The sequence below is a fragment of the Bombyx mori genome, chromosome 13, assembly GCF_030269925.1.
Source record: "Bombyx mori chromosome 13, ASM3026992v2".
NCBI classification, from domain to species: domain Eukaryota; kingdom Metazoa; phylum Arthropoda; class Insecta; order Lepidoptera; family Bombycidae; genus Bombyx; species Bombyx mori.
Window position 1 is genome coordinate 13,613,623 of NC_085119.1, and position 16,052 is coordinate 13,629,674.

A 16,052-nucleotide genomic window follows, 5' to 3' on the forward strand; every position below is an offset into this window, starting at 1 on the left:
AGTACAAATTAAAGTACACCAGCTTTCCTACTGGCAAATGTAGACCATATGCCAGAAAGAATTGCAGTCGTTGTGCTCATCAAAGAGAACTAATCTTTACTGTAGGCAAATACTAATTAGTACTTGGTAATTCGTCTTTAAGTTCTATTGTCACGGTGCAAGAACCAAATCGTAAACTTGCGTAATGCTGGTAGTAGGACATTTTGAGAGGTTTCACTAATGGTCACCATCTTGCCTCCTTCGACCATATGTTTTTTTTGCCCCTGTAGGCAGACGAGCATACGGCCCACCTGATGGTAAGTGGTCACCGTTTCTCATGGACGTCAGCAATGCCAGGGGCAGAGCCAAGCCGCTGCCTACCATTAGGTACTCTCCGCAAGCCTCGTTTGAAGAAGGACATGTCATAGCGCTCGGAAAACACCGTGGAGGGGAGTTCATTCCAAAGCCGTAGTTGGTACGTGGCAAAAAAGATCTTTGGAAACGCACTGTCGATGAACGCAGCGGTTCCAGATAATATGGATGAACTCTACTCCGATGGCGGGAGGAGCGATATGGAGGTGCCATATAGAGTCGAACAGTTGCTGTACAATAAATTGAGTTCAGATTTTCATCGCATTTCTAAATGTGGTTAATTCCCGTTGTGGTAATTATGACATTGGCTCCAGTACCCACATAGGCACCCAAGAGATTACGAAGAAAATTAAATAATCCAAAGTTTATTAATCAAACTTGTGAAACTTAATGTTTTACCACAAAAATATATATTACGTTTGATAATAAAAAGTGACTCTGATTGCGATGGAAACTCACAAAACCGAGTAATACGTTCCAAGTACAAAATTAAAAATTACATTGAATTTCCTTTAAACCTTCAAATCTGACGTGAAATATGTGAAAAGTTACGTTGAACTGATGAAATTCCGCGCAGCTTCTGAGTCTAGATGAAATTTGTTCTCCGAACCAATATTGAGCAGATGGCTTGAAGTGAAATTGCAACGTTGTCCTATAACATAGAGCACTTTTATGTCTTAAAATAAAATAAATTTTACTACATACCACTTAAAGTTTATTAAATCCATCATACTGTATAATACAAAAGACTTTCTTTAACAAAAATGAGTGAAAAATATTTCATTTTGAAAAACATCACCAAATTATTCTCCATAGTATTTAACATTAAGTGATGAATTCTCCGAAATAGGGTGGCGACAAAAGAAACTCCAGCACGAAACACGATTCTTTTTAACATCTACAAAGTGAGTTTTTGATCAGTCGACATCAGAGATTTCATTTAAAAAAAACCTTTTTTTTTTTAAGAAATTTTACCAACGTATTATGTTAATTTGCGTTTTCCTCGAAGTAAGTTTATTGCTGCATCATTGTGATAAGAATAAACTGGACAGCGGAATACAATTTGTCAATTACTTTACTTTAACATTCTGAAATTTAAATAAAGGTATATTATATAGGTATTTAAAAAAAAACGTTCCATCAACAACCCTGACCTGGCGGTTTTCTCCTGCGTAATTGAAAAAATGAGGGATGGCGACGTCTTGTGTAGCACGCCACCACCTGAACTGATGACCAAATGATGATAGATGATCGATGTGCAAACGACTAAAAAGAAAAATCGGTCATGGAAACATACACGCATAAGACAAGAGCAAGCTTACCTAAAATCCAAAATGACAAACATCTCCATCTCCATCCATAGCCAATGTCGATGGTGTGGTGACGTCACTAGAGTCCCACGTTGGCGGCGATTGCTGCAGCCAGTTCCATTTTCCTAGTATTTAGTATGTTAGAGATTTATTGAATTTTCTTCAGTTTTCATGAGTCAGGGTACTTCGTCGTACATGACCCAGAAAACTTAAGTATTCAAAACGTAAGGAATAATAAAATTAAGGCAGTAAAAGCCTGAAAATTTAACACCTTCATTTCTGTCTTAATGACTGAGCAACGTGAAGATCAAATACAATCATTTGGAGTCTTTTTTTATTGTCTCCTTATGCTAATAACCTCGAGGGGCTATGCGACGTGTAGGCGAGATCACGAGACTCAGCCTGTCGGATTTGCTAACACCAGCCCTAATAAGGGCAGTATTTCGCTGAATCTACCACCGGATCGGAATCGCGACCCACCGAGAAGATCCGGCAAGAAAATCAGTGGGCTGTTTCTGTGGGATAATTTTCATGACGAATCCTTCATCGCATTCGACGGGCTAACCAGAACGGTAACCGGTGTTTGGAATGTCTAAAACACCGATAGTGGATCGAAAGGATCCGAAGTGACGTGTTTTAGGTGACGGCGGCGGCTTACCGTTTGATCAGTAAGATCGGGTATATAGCTATCGAGGGGGAGGATGATGGGAGAGATGTGCCCCGCACTAAACGCTGCACTCTCCCCCCTTTGCCTTTTCATGAGTTCTGTATCATGCGAGGCTCGGACGTGGGTTGTTGAGCGACAGGAGGTTTTAGTCGGTTCGACTCAGACATACCCCGCCCACCATCCCGAGTGGAGGGTGAGAGACCGGCGATTTCCTCCTGACAAAAAAAAAAAATGTAGTTATCGATGTCCACAATAAGAGGGTTAGTGTTGCGCCGTTTATTTGAAGTAGCGCTCCGACGCTGACTTCATACACTTACTTATGAGTTCTAATTCGAAATGGTCCTGTAAATCTACGTTCCCGCACTACAGTGCTCGGATGGCTATCCTTCAAAAACGGCATTGAATAATTTGTAAGGTGTTTACATGAGTGCGGGCTGTTGGAGCAAACCACTACACTTGCATAGGTTATGACCGGACGTACGCATGTTTTATAGTGAGTTACCTTAGTACGAAGGAACAATTTACTACGCTTGCAGATCATCGGATAGAGAGATCGCGGCCTTTGCCCTGTACTATATACGTTTTCTTAGTGAAACATCATAGCTATGTGTACACAAGTTTGGTCATTCAGAGAACGGAACGTCAAATTGTCTGACCTAAACGTCATAAATAATACCAAAATTCGTGTGCCTAAAATTTTTGACGTGAATATTAAGTAAATAAAAAATATTGCCTTTATACGAAGACGGTTTACGAAATAACCTAATATTTATGCTGGGCCCGTCCGAATAATCTTCGCATAAGCTATACTGGGTAGTCAGGAACACGTTCTTTTACTTAAAGACCAACTGACTTTTGTTTATAGCTTAAAGGATTCTCGGTATGCTTTTGAAGTGGACGTGACTTAGAGGAAGGGCCTTGAATCCGCCCGCCGTTTTGAAAGATACAATAAGATATTTTTTTCGCCACAAGAATAGTTGCATAGGATTACACAGATTTTTTAAATTTCTTTCCTAATTTTTTTATTTATTGCTTAGATTGGTGGACGAGCTCACAGCCCACCTGGTATTAGGTGGTTACTAAAACCCATAGACATCTACAACGTAAATGCGCCACCTACCTTGAGATATAAGTTCTAATATCTCAGTATAGTTATAACGATTGTCTCACCCTTCAAACCGAAACGCATTACTGCTTCACTGCAGAAATAGGCAGGGTGGTGGTACCTACCCGTGCGGACTCACAAGAGGTCCTACCACCAGTAAAATTCCCTATTCTGATGTGAAATTATCATCCGAACAAAATAACTGTCTTTTTCTTCTTCTTTTTACGCAGCGGTAAACGCAATTTTTAATTTATGAAAACATCATCGTTATTATCAGTAAATTCACACAGTGTTTATATAATTAAAGTCCTTTACAATACGACCGTACTCAACTATGATTGTCACTGTCTGATCTTACCACTTTCGCGAAATGAATCATATATTAATGATACTTTGACTATGGCCTTGTCTGAAGTGCCAACAATAGCGATATCAAGTTCCAAACCAATCAAATACGTAATGATTGAATGAATATATCATGAACAAATAAAGAGGTACACAGATTCGCATTTATTTACTTATTAGACTAGTGAATACGGCAAATATAGTCCTTATAGTTACGATTACAGTGCCACTTACCTGATCAAACACACACAAATGTTTTCATCAAAATCGTTCAGGAGAAATCCAGTGACAAATTAAGTTAGTTACTAGACTACACTATCTGTCTTAGAACCGCTCTCTCTCTCTCTCTCTCTCTCTCTCTCTAAAAACGGGTAAAAACCTCATTTAAATTTACTATCATTAACACCATCCCACAGCCCAACACAATACAATATAATACAAAAACACTTTATTGCATTTAGGTACACCAAAATAATGACAGTGACAAAAAAATATCGAACATCAGTGTAGTCATTAGATATAAGTTCATCTAACGCTTAAGCCATGTCAAGTTCATAGAAAAAGGGCATTTTTTCTCTCAAAAGCGACGAAAAGTTAGTGAATTGGATTTGTGAAAGATTTCGAATGTTAAACAGAATGGTGCATGCATTTATCAGATACGAAGCTGCCAAAAGCAACCGGTGAAATGATGTGAACTGTTAGGTGCTTATTTATTGTTAGCCGATTTTTTTGATTCATTATTTTCATTAGGTTCAGCAAAGTCTTTTCTCGTTCGTAATCATTTTATTATGTTTAATTTATTGCTTGAAAAGTTCAAGAGCTCACGGCCCATCTGGTGTTAAGGGGTTACAGCCACCCATAGCAATCGCTACGTGAAGACGATGGCATGGGTGGTAACCCACCATCTCGAGATATGTAGTCTAAATATAAATTTCGGCTTCAATTTCCGGCTTCAAACCGGAACGCATTACCTCTTCACATTAGAAATAGGCAGGCCAGTGATAGTTATTCGTGTGGACTCACAAGACATCCTAGTGTAACAAATCACGCAAAAATAAAACTTTCAAGCATAAATTAAGGTTTAATAATCTTATTACATGTTATTGTTTTCCCATGAAAGCTATTTGCGAATATGCGTGTGACTTTCACGGGATATGCTTGTTTAAATTATGTAATGCAGTCTGTTAAAAGGATGATTGAATGAGAGGACTCATTGTTGACTACGACAGCCCCATACACAAACGCGTGAGGGACCTCGAGTAAAGACTCGGTCACCGGCCCCAAAAAATTATCATGGTATGGCGGTTTCGCATCCCCTTCCTTATCTCGTAATATTAGTGCGGCACGTTTGAGTTCTTAATTGTTTCTGGATTTCGACCAATCAGTCAAACAGCTGTTCAGTGGCAGCCCAAATGTTTTGATAAAATGACTAGAACGAAGACTAGGATGACTAGGTAGCTTGACGAAATAGCGACAAGCCCACAACTTGACCAGACGATTCGGTCGATACAGCAATTTGTTAACATCAATAACGATTATGAGTTTGTAAACTTTAGCGGAAATGTTTAGCTTATAAAATTATATGAACATTGTATCCGCAGGGATTGTGAGTGCTTTAAATAATTTCCCCTGGTGTTCAGGAGAGGGCAATTTGTCAACGTCGAGACGCGCTCCGTACGAGCGAGCAGCTTTGCCGTGATCTCTGTTAACTTGAAGCAAAAATACGCAAGTATGTACAGTACGAGTTGATAAAAATTACTTCAGCTGTAATACTTTAGAGTGATCACGTTATTACTAGTGATGGGGCACATTGTGAATCGATACTATTCTATTTTTTTTTATTCATTCCTCTACATAAAAGTACGAGATCATAGTCCACCTCGACTTAAGAGACACAGAAGACAGGGTATCAAACAAAATTGCTGCCGTCCATCTTGAGAGAGGAAAGCAAATTCACAATTGCATTTTAGTGACCATTGTAGGAAGATAATGAAAAAGATGGGTGCTTGAAATTATCGATAAGGAAGGTACAAGGTCTGGTGAGTTCAGTGGAGGACTTCAAATCCAAAATTACTTGTATTTTTTTAAGATCAAGCAACACGATTCGAATAGAATGGAAGCAGATATAAATATTAAGACGACCCGATTAAAAATTTGTCGCCCATTTGAAGGGTCATAGAGCTACCGGTCAGCGGTCCAATGAGGTTGTTGACAATGAATTTTGTATAACTGATTGTTGACACGAAAGTTTTGTTCATTTTTGTTGCCATAAGCATTAATTCTATATAAATGTTTATAATACTGCTAGCTGACCCCGCAAACGTTCTTTTGCCATATATAAAATTTCTAGGGAATTTCTAGTGTAAACAAAAAAAACTAACTTATTGTAAGTCTGTAAGGATGTGGTAAATGAGTGAAAGAGGCATGTAGCGCTGTGAACGATGAGGGAATATAAAAATAACAAAACCTCATTCAACCACATAGGTAATACCTCATTATAACAAAAAAAATGTCCAAAAAATAAAAAAAATATGTTAGGGGTGGACAACCCTTATTACTTAGGGGTATGAAAAACAGATAGTAGCCGATTTTCAGACCTACTGAATATGCATATAAAATTTCATAAAAATCGGTCAAACCGTTTCAGAGAAGTATAGTAACTAACATTGTGACACGAGAATTTTATATATAAGATTTATTTTCAAATCGCGCGTCGGCACAATCGCCACAAGGTTATTTTTATGCAAATCCATAATATCCTGTCCCGCAAAACTGTCTTGTTCCCATTTTTTACCCTTAATAGACCTATTATTTTTCCTTTCACACAAGTATGAGACATCGCCGGTATCAGGAAGTTTTGTGTTGAATTTTGTAATTTAATAATATCGAGGGGTGAAAGTCTGTTTGGTTTAAGCGACATTTCGCTTAATACGCGACATTTATCTTTGTAATTAAAGGTCTATTTTATTTGGTATTGGTATCGGTACAATTCGATGTTTTTAATTGAACTTCGATTAAGTTTACCCCATTCAAATAGCTCAGCGGTCGGGGTAAATTACCCCAAATGGGGTAAAATGAAATTTTTGGGGGAAAAAATGAAACTTTTATGAGTAAAAAGTATATATTGAAGTGAAATTTCTTTAGAATCGTTGTGATTTCAAACTCGATGTAACGAAACGAAAAAATTATTTTTTTTTTCAAAATTATCATGGGGTCTATAATATGAAAGATGCTAAAAAGAAGCGATTTCGTTTTTTTTTTGTTCTTCGCCATGGGGTATAATATCAACTTACACAAAAAAAAATTGTAGTAATAATTTAAAAAGTTCCCCGACCGCTGAAATAGCTGAATGATATTTTTTCCAAGTTGTAAACTTGAAATGGCTCTCCTATAAAGTTGTAAAAATATCGCTTAAACCAAATAACCTTTCACCCCTCGATATTGTTAATAAATATTGACCGTCAATAAATAATTGATTAAAGTTCAATAAAACAACTAGTCGTAAATTCTTGTTAACTACGTAGTTTGCTGCAACAGTATATTATCTATTGTGAATCTAAATCAATTCGCCTACTGAATGATAACCACCACATAACTAATAATAAATCCACTGACTTTAAAAAGTTATATGCTTTCGATTCTATTTATGGCTGTTCATGCATTAATTCCAGATAAAAACAAAAAACACAGACTATCAATTAAACCTTTTCGATTTTTCACTGTGCCTGTACAATGTGTCAACAGTTTCCCATGTTTTCTGGGCACGCTCTCTGTTCGAAGCGATTAATCATTTTCAAATTCAATTCAAATTCAAATTCAAAATCATTTATTTCAACTTAGATGTCAGTATGACACACTTGTTGAATGTCAAAATACAAATAACAATGTTAACTCTACCACCAGTTCCAAAAAAAGCCACAGTCCTGAGAAGAACCGGCGAAACAAACTCAGCGGGCTTTTTTTTTGTTTTTTCTCAAATATTTTCTTTTTTTTAAATAAATAAAAATATTTACAATAAAGGGAAAAACAAGTCAAAAAATACAATAAAAAAAATAATAATAATAATAATGAAAAACGAAAATCAATTCTGCAGCTAACATATTCCGCTCACAACTCTGCACTGCTTTAGAAATGTTCTTTCTTAAAGCGGAAAGAAAGAACAAAAATAAACTTTAAACAAAAAAAAAATCGATTCTATAACTTACTTATATTTTTAGTAGAAATTAATTGAACACTCTGGCAACATCTTTTTATTTTCTACCTATTCGATTCAATATTATTAAATTAAAATTTGTCCGAATGAATCCATTTGAGAGAAAGTTGATATCCAAGAACTTCAAAGGATTTAATCTAGGAGGGATTCTTAAAATTCATTGGTCTTTGGAGTGAATTTAATACCAGCAATATCGGGCTTACAAACGATTTTAACTTTTCTTATATCAAGAGTATTTAAAGTCAATTTTTTTCAGAATCGCTCGTGAACTTCCAATCATTAGAACATCTGAAAAAAATCAACAACACATCAAGATATAACAGTTTATGTTCATATTTAAGATTCTTCTAGAAGATAACTAGTGAAGTAATTTTTTTTAGTATTACAAATTCAAAAAATAAATGCATTATATTAAAAGTTATTTAAGCTATCTCTTAATAGAGCCCTTACGTACGGCCTAACTTCCTACCGTCCTCTAAACTCCTACGAAATTGTCTCGTTGAACATCTTTCATTTCATTAACTGTAGCCTTACATTTTACGTTCTGTTGTCGTATTAATTAAAACTGTGAAACTTTTGTTGTCAATTTTGAAGTTGTTAATATTGCAGACACAATTCGTTAACAAAAACGTTACTTGTAGGTCTTGAAACAACAGTGTTTTTCCATTTTTATAATATAATGATACAAAATTTGCGCCGCGATTTCGTCAGCGTTAAATTAGTAACACTTTTATTGCTAATATTATTATGTATATTCTTACAAATGTTCCTATTACTATAGAGTTTTGGAATGTAATGACAAAGGGAAGGAGATCTTCCACTGAGTGGGTTGGTTTCAATGTTTTTGGAACGAAGTTCCTTATGGGACGTACCCTAACCGGGAAAAAACGTCCGTAACGTAAGATTTTTATTACAGGGTGGCCCATAAGTCCTTTGATATGAAAAAAAAATTATTAAAATAAAACTAATTACATTATGAATTAAATTTTTATTTACATAAAAAGCTTAAAAAACGGGAATTATTTTTTGAAAATAACATCTCCTAAATGTAATCCGTTGCGATCACGGCACTCTTGCAAACGACGTCTAAAATTGTCGATGACTGCGCGGCACGTCACTGCTGAAATGCTTGTCATTTCTCTGCGGATGTTTTCTTTTAGGGCCTCAATTGACCGCGGGTTTGTGTCGTATACTTTAGCCTTAAGGTAGCCCCACAAAAAAAAATCCATCGGGGTCAGATCTGGACTACGTGGAGGCCAGGAAATGTCTCCTCTCTTAGAGATAACTTTGCCAGGAAAAAGTTGACGGATAACGGGCATAGCAGTGTTACAGGTGTGAGAAGTGGCCCCATCCTGTTGAAACCACGTCCTGGCATTAAAGCCTGAAAAGTTTTGCAATTCTGGTATGAAAAACTCTTCGATCATAGCCACATATCGCTCCAACGTAACAGTAACTGCGCGCCCTCTGCCATCCTCAAAGAAGTAAGGCCCTAGGATACCATGGGCTGACATAGCGGCCCAAACAGTCACTTTCGGACTATGTAAGGGCTTCTGATGCTTAAGTTTTGGATTGATGGGGCTCCAACAGCGGCAATTTTGTTTACTAACATGCCCGTTAAGATGGAAATGAGCCTCGTCAGAGAACATTATGTTATTGAAGGAAGTAAACCGATTCAACATTTCATTCGCATAATTTTGTCTTTGAATACCGTCAGTTTCCTTTAATTCTTGAACCAACTGAATTTTGTAAGGGTGCATATGTAAATCTTTCTTCAAAATCCGTTGTAACGATGTCCTGGGTACGTTTAATGCTCTGGCGCGCTTACGAGTTGACTGTGTCGGATTTTCGCGAATAGACTGTGTCACTGTGTCTATGTTTTGTTCCGTACGTGACGTCCTTGGGCGACCCAACCGCGGTTTATCTAACGTCGAACCGGTCTCCTCGAACTTAGCAACCCAGTTCTTAATCGTTTGAAGAGTTGGAGTGTCGTCAAAGTTGTGTAAACCTTTGTGTTCTCGAAATTTACGCCGCGCAACGGTTGCCGAATTGTCGTTTTTATAAAACTCGCGCACACAAAACGCACGGTCCGCTCCGGTAAAACGCTCCATCGCGACTAAATTCCCAGAAACCGAAGTTACTCCCCCCGCTTCCCCTGCACTGCTCACGCGCGCCCTGTTCGTTTTATTCAAATTTTACTTTTCAAAGGACTTATGGGCCACCCTGTAGTAATGCACACAGTGTACGACTTAACTTTGTAATAACGTACAAAAAATAACATATTCTTTTATCATTCATTGACCACGATCTCAGAGCGTTCGTTTTGCGCAATACACTAACTCTTATGCAAACATCGTGAATGAAGTGTACCACAATAAGTTCGCACGTTACCGAATGACCGTGGGCTGTTGCGAAACCTCCAGTTTTATTTTCTTTATACCTTGAATAGAACTTAAAATTAATTTTTTTCTAATAAGGAACTTCGTTCCTATCCGGTGTCCCACGACACCACACATCTTTTTTTTATATGAAGGCAGGATTACTGGTGGCCTGGAGAACTTTAGGTTAGGTTGCATGTTGAACTCTTTGCCCAATTCGATGAGTACGGTGACCAGGTTCCCTAAGCCTGCTCGCAGTGCTAGAGCTTAAGGCGTCTAATGCTAGAGTTAGTGTGTAGAGCGTCGATAGTGACTGGCTCTACGTGAGCAGGAGTCGGGGAGTTGTCGGAGTCCAAACAGGGTCCAGAGTCGGGAATTATATATATGAAAAGCTATCTTGAAAATTTCGTTAGCGGTATATCATATGTCAACATATGGCTATCACCACATCACTCCCCACCGAGACCGGAGCTTGTGCCATTAAGAGCATTGGCGTGCTGAGATCAGCTGAAAAAAATAGTATACGTTTAGTTGAAATTTACAATTCATCGTATTTCTTTTTGTAGCTATAGAATAAAACCGATTAAAGCTCAAACCATCCGAAATTGGCTTATTGAGCTTACAGACTGAGTTAAATTATCTTATTTTGTGATTCTTCTAGACACCATCTCGTATTCGTGAGCTCATCTATCGCTTTAACTTATAAAAAAGGAAAAAGAATATCCTCTCTCATTCGCAATGAAATGGTCTTGCATTAGCAGTTTCGAGTTGTTGGCTACGGGTTTTTATTTTCATCAGAATTAGACGAAGCCTTATTCTGTTTATAAATAGTTAGTAAAACTGTCGTACTCCGCTATGACTACGATTGTCTGGAAAACATCGAACAAAACTACTCACGTGACTTATCGTTTATTCGTGGTATTGAGACAGAAAGCTTTTCTGGGAGTGCTCACAACTGTATCAAGTTTCATCACAATTGGTTTAGGAACGTATAGGGGACAAACATGCAATGATTTTTATTGAAACACATCCTTGGCAAAGCATGCAAATCTTATACCTTTAAACGAGCAATTCTTGTTTATTAATATATATATGTATATAATTTGAATCTTGGAAACGGCTCCAACGATTTTCATAAAATTTAGTATACAGGAGATTTCAGGGGCGATAAATCGATCTAGCTACCATTGATTTTCAGAAAATGTTGTTTTATTCGTGTTTTCAATAATCAACTCTTCCCGACATCTATTGGCGAATAATAATACTATTTTTCTTAATTGAGGGCAACTAACCGCTTTAAAGACACAACAAGATGGCGTTATAAAAAAAATCATCTAGTATTACGAGTAAGATTAGTTTTCACTTAGTGGTCGAATTTCGACCATAATCACTGACGCCTCAAGATTTAATTTCGTTTCGTTTGTTATGTTTTCGCTTTTATTTTGCATCGACATTTTTTTGAGGTCAGGCAATGTGTCTTATATAATATATTTTTAGCCCTTGGTTTATTAATTAACACATGTCGATTAATTACTATAGTATAAAACAAACAATCGCTTGTAGAGTTGTATTGTGGGTCCACGCGACTTTATCTCACCACCCTATCTTTTTCCCTTGACCATCGTTGTGCTTGAAACTTAGCACAGACGTATAAATTGTGCAACTGTATAAAACAATTGTGCAACTGTATAAACTGTATAAAACAAAAAACAAACAATTTGTATAAAACAATGCAATTGAGACTTCCACCGCATGTGTCAAGATGGATGACGATATTCATAGCAAACCATTCACGTCTATGAGCTCCGGAAACCAATAGTAAAGTAAACTCTTTCAGTCATAGACGCAATTCAGCAATTAAAAAATTTGGGAGCGGTATTACTGGATTTCATCTCATTATTTTTTGGATACTGTTGCCATGATACCGGGGCCAGTTTTCAATTGGAGTCGTCGGGTATTCGACGTGGAACAATGATTATTCTACCCTGAATTTGGACTATACCTTAACAGCGTAAATAGTCGTACTTTTCCCGGCAGGCTTATAATATTTCGTACCGCCAATCACGGAATGCCAAACATATTTATTATATTGTATAAAATCAGACTTAGCATTCGGTTCCTTGAACCACAGTCATTGTCTAAGTCAATAACCACTAAACTAACGACGCAAACAAAGTTTCTTTTTTCTATAATTTTATTCTCAATTTATAACTTAGTAATCTACTGGTTATACGTTTTTTATGAGCTAACGGCTCATCTGGTGTTTTTCGATTGAAAAGTTTATACTTTTTTTTGGGCCGGGTGTCTAACCTTCTACGAGGTCTAGCACTGGACGGTCAACATACCATTTATATCTGCCTGCAAAATTCGAACACCGGCACAATCACATCACTCGACACCAATGCAATGGACGTCTCACTCAAGCTTCAGGCCACGACGACTTCTAGAATCCAAGGTTTCCGGGGCTCTTTAATATCACGTGAATCCTATAGTCTACTTTGAAACATAATATAAATGTGTCAATTAGTAAAGTAAAATGAACGTTACATTATGCGACTTTCTCTAGGGCTTGTGGGCTCCGGAAACATTTACGAGGCGAGAACAAGCATTAATTCAGACTCCGAAAACGTCATGTCTCGAGGTGGATGAAGGCATTCACGTTGTGTAGCCACTTATTACGGAAGTCAATTTGAGAAACGTGCCGTGAAATGTGAACCGCCGGTAATCCGGTCCCCCTCGTGATCCGACATTCTTATAGCATGCACATACAAATTTACTTCGGCAAGTCTTCGTTAGTACTTGTTTGAGCAAGGCATGATTGGCCGTCTATATGTAGACAACTTATCGGATTACAGGTAATGTTGTACGAAAGTTTTTTGCGAACACTATAATCCGAGTAATTTAATAATGTAACACCGCCCTAAAGGTTAATCGGATTACCGCGGGTAAACTGTATTCCATTCAAGGTGTGATTCAATGTACTATAAAATTCATAATTTGTAATTACGAGAAATACCAGAAGATATTAAACAGGTAGGTAGGCAAGTAAAGGCCATGTGGTTTCTATTTGTATCCGTAAACCCAATCAACTGACCTGAAACAACTAAAGAACAGAGGCGAATTGCCATTCAAAAGGATTTTAATAAAATCGTTTTGTTTTTTTTTTGCTTAATTGGATTCAAGCCGAACTGGTGTTAAGTTATGTTGTTACCGGAACCCATAGACACATGAGACAAGAGTTCTAGGTCTCAATTTTATAATACAACGGCTTCCCCAGCCTGCAAACCGATCGCATTACTGCTTCACAGCAGAAATAGGTGGATATTGGTTTTCCGGATTGATTTTTATTACACGATATTATACCTTCACCGTGGAAGTAAATCGTTAACATTATTTAAATTCGTATTTCAAACAAATATTGCTACTTGCCTGCTGGAATCGAACTCTGGCACAACCGCATCGCTCGATGCGAATAAGGGTCATAGCACACATATCAACTCGGAAAGAGATCGGCACCGTATCGCCTTTCGCCTCGCTGTCAAACAGGGGTCCACCTAACGTAAGCACGTAACCGAAACGGATTAACAGCTCCGATACGTCGACTTGGCTACAGCTAGGCGACGCCGGGCTTACTGCCAGGCAGGCTGCTGGGGATGTGAGGGGGCAAGGGTCGAGGAAGGCATGCTTGTGCCGCGATGGACAGATAAGCGCGGCGATTGCTGGTTGACCACGCGTCACACCGCGGTTCGTACTTGTCCATTTTTTTTTTCTACCTAAGCTGATAGCCTTGAGAGGCTATTTCAGCGTTAACTAGTAGGTGGGCTCACGGGGCTCATACCGAAGTGATGCTAGCACTGAACCCAGCAAGAGCAGTGCTTCGCAGAATCTACCACCGGATCGGAAACACGACCCACTGAGAAGATCCAGCGAGAAACTCAGTGGGCTGTGTCTAAGGGTTAATTCGCACGTCGAGCCCTTCGTAATACTTGTCCCGAGGCGAACCATTTACATTACGATTTCGATTAATGTGATTTTCAGTAGAGAGTTTCAGGCAAAGAATACTAAATAGCCCGAGTTGATACGGTTACGATCCCTTTCAGAGTTGATATATGCGTTATGACCCTAATCCGGGCGTCTAATCCTTTGGATCGCAACTTCATTACAGTATTGAGACTTTCAAGTGATACATTCTTTTTAGTCGCATACTTCACTGCTGAAGGTTGTGTCTTTGTAAAGACCTTCGATTTTCGGCTTCCCTCGCGGCGGTTGTAACATAGCGACCGGTGAGCACGGTTACTTGATCTGACCAACGGTTTGGTGAACGGTCGGGCGATCTTTTCCCTTCCACCTTGCCCACGACAACTAATTTTTCAAGGAGGTTGTCTGGTTCCCGTCGAGTAATGTGACCAAAGTAACTTAAGAATTTACGTTTTTACGCGAAGCTGCTCCACTGTAGATCGGTTTGTCCTCTTGGCGTTCCATAGTAGGCGGAGCATCCTTCGCCAGCACCACATACTACGTAAGGACTGATTATCTATTTTTCACTCTATATAAAATATATCTATTATTAAAGTTCTGTAAGATAAAACGATTTTATTTAAAACAAATGTATTTTTTTAAATAAATTTATTTAATAAATATCTTAAAGCGGTGAAATCTACTACCGAAGACTCACAATACCAAGATCACCATCAGAACTTTTTAAATTAAGTTGTCTAACAATAAAATCTACATATTTATTCCTTCACTTCCAAAGTGAAAGAGGCTCAATGTGTTTTCCTAATATTCATAATAAACAATTCACGTAACACTTCAGATCCTAATCGCGAATGCATCAGTCTCCCAATACCGTACTCTGCTTAAAGAAATATAATACTAACACATCACTTCGGCGCTTTTAACTTTTCAATAATTCTAATTTATAATTTGCCTCAGTCGAATCTACATACCTTCCTGTGGAAATAAAGGGCTCCAACACCGTAATAGAGGAACATTTATAATTAGATACGAACGTACGCTGTGCAAGATTGGATCGTAAATAAATACCTTTGGGAGTATGGTTAAAATATTTATTCCGTGAAAACTACTTATATCTGAGTTTTACTGATGGTAGGACGTCTTGTGAGTCCGCACGGGCTACCTACGTGCCTATTTCTGCTGTGAAGCAGTAATGCGTTTCGGTCTGAAGGATAGGGCGGCCGTTGTAACTATACTGAGATCTTAGAACTTAGGTATATCTCAAAGGGGGTGGTGCATTTACGTTGTAGATGTCTATGGACTCCAGTAACCACTTAACACCAGGTGGGCTGTGAGCTCGTGCACCCATCTAAGCAATAAAAAAATAAAAAATAAAAACAATATCAAGAAATAATATATAACTAGATTTAAATAAATGTTGCAATTGAATTAAAATTAAAAGCGCAGACAGACGATTGCCAACAACATTTGAGTACCAGACGAAACGCGGGCACATTATTAGCGCATACTCGTCCAACGGAAGGCTCTTCAATCATGCAAGTATCCTCGGTATTGCTCAGGAATTTTTCGATTAAGCCCGGACTGGAAGGCGGGTACCTCGTCATTGTATTAAGAATGACTCGGCAACACCTAGAGACGAACTATTTCATGAATACTAATAGCAGTGTTATAGTTTTCTTTGAAAAAAAAAAAAAAGATGTGTGGTGTC

At 38.0% G+C, this 16,052-nt stretch overlaps 2 long non-coding RNA genes across 2 annotated transcripts in view; both read right to left on the bottom strand.

Annotated features, from left to right (window-relative positions):
- LOC134200007 (uncharacterized) overlaps nucleotides 1–16,052 on the bottom strand; it is a 212,546-nt gene that overhangs the window by 177,808 nt on the left and 18,686 nt on the right. The gene's annotated exons all lie outside the window — the stretch shown is intronic.
- LOC134200008 (uncharacterized) lies at nucleotides 1,082–6,266 on the bottom strand. Its single transcript, XR_009974746.1, has 3 exons — nucleotides 1,674–6,266; nucleotides 1,331–1,439; nucleotides 1,082–1,249 (listed from the first exon to the last, which is right to left on the bottom strand). It is a non-coding gene; the product is annotated as an uncharacterized LOC134200008 (long non-coding RNA).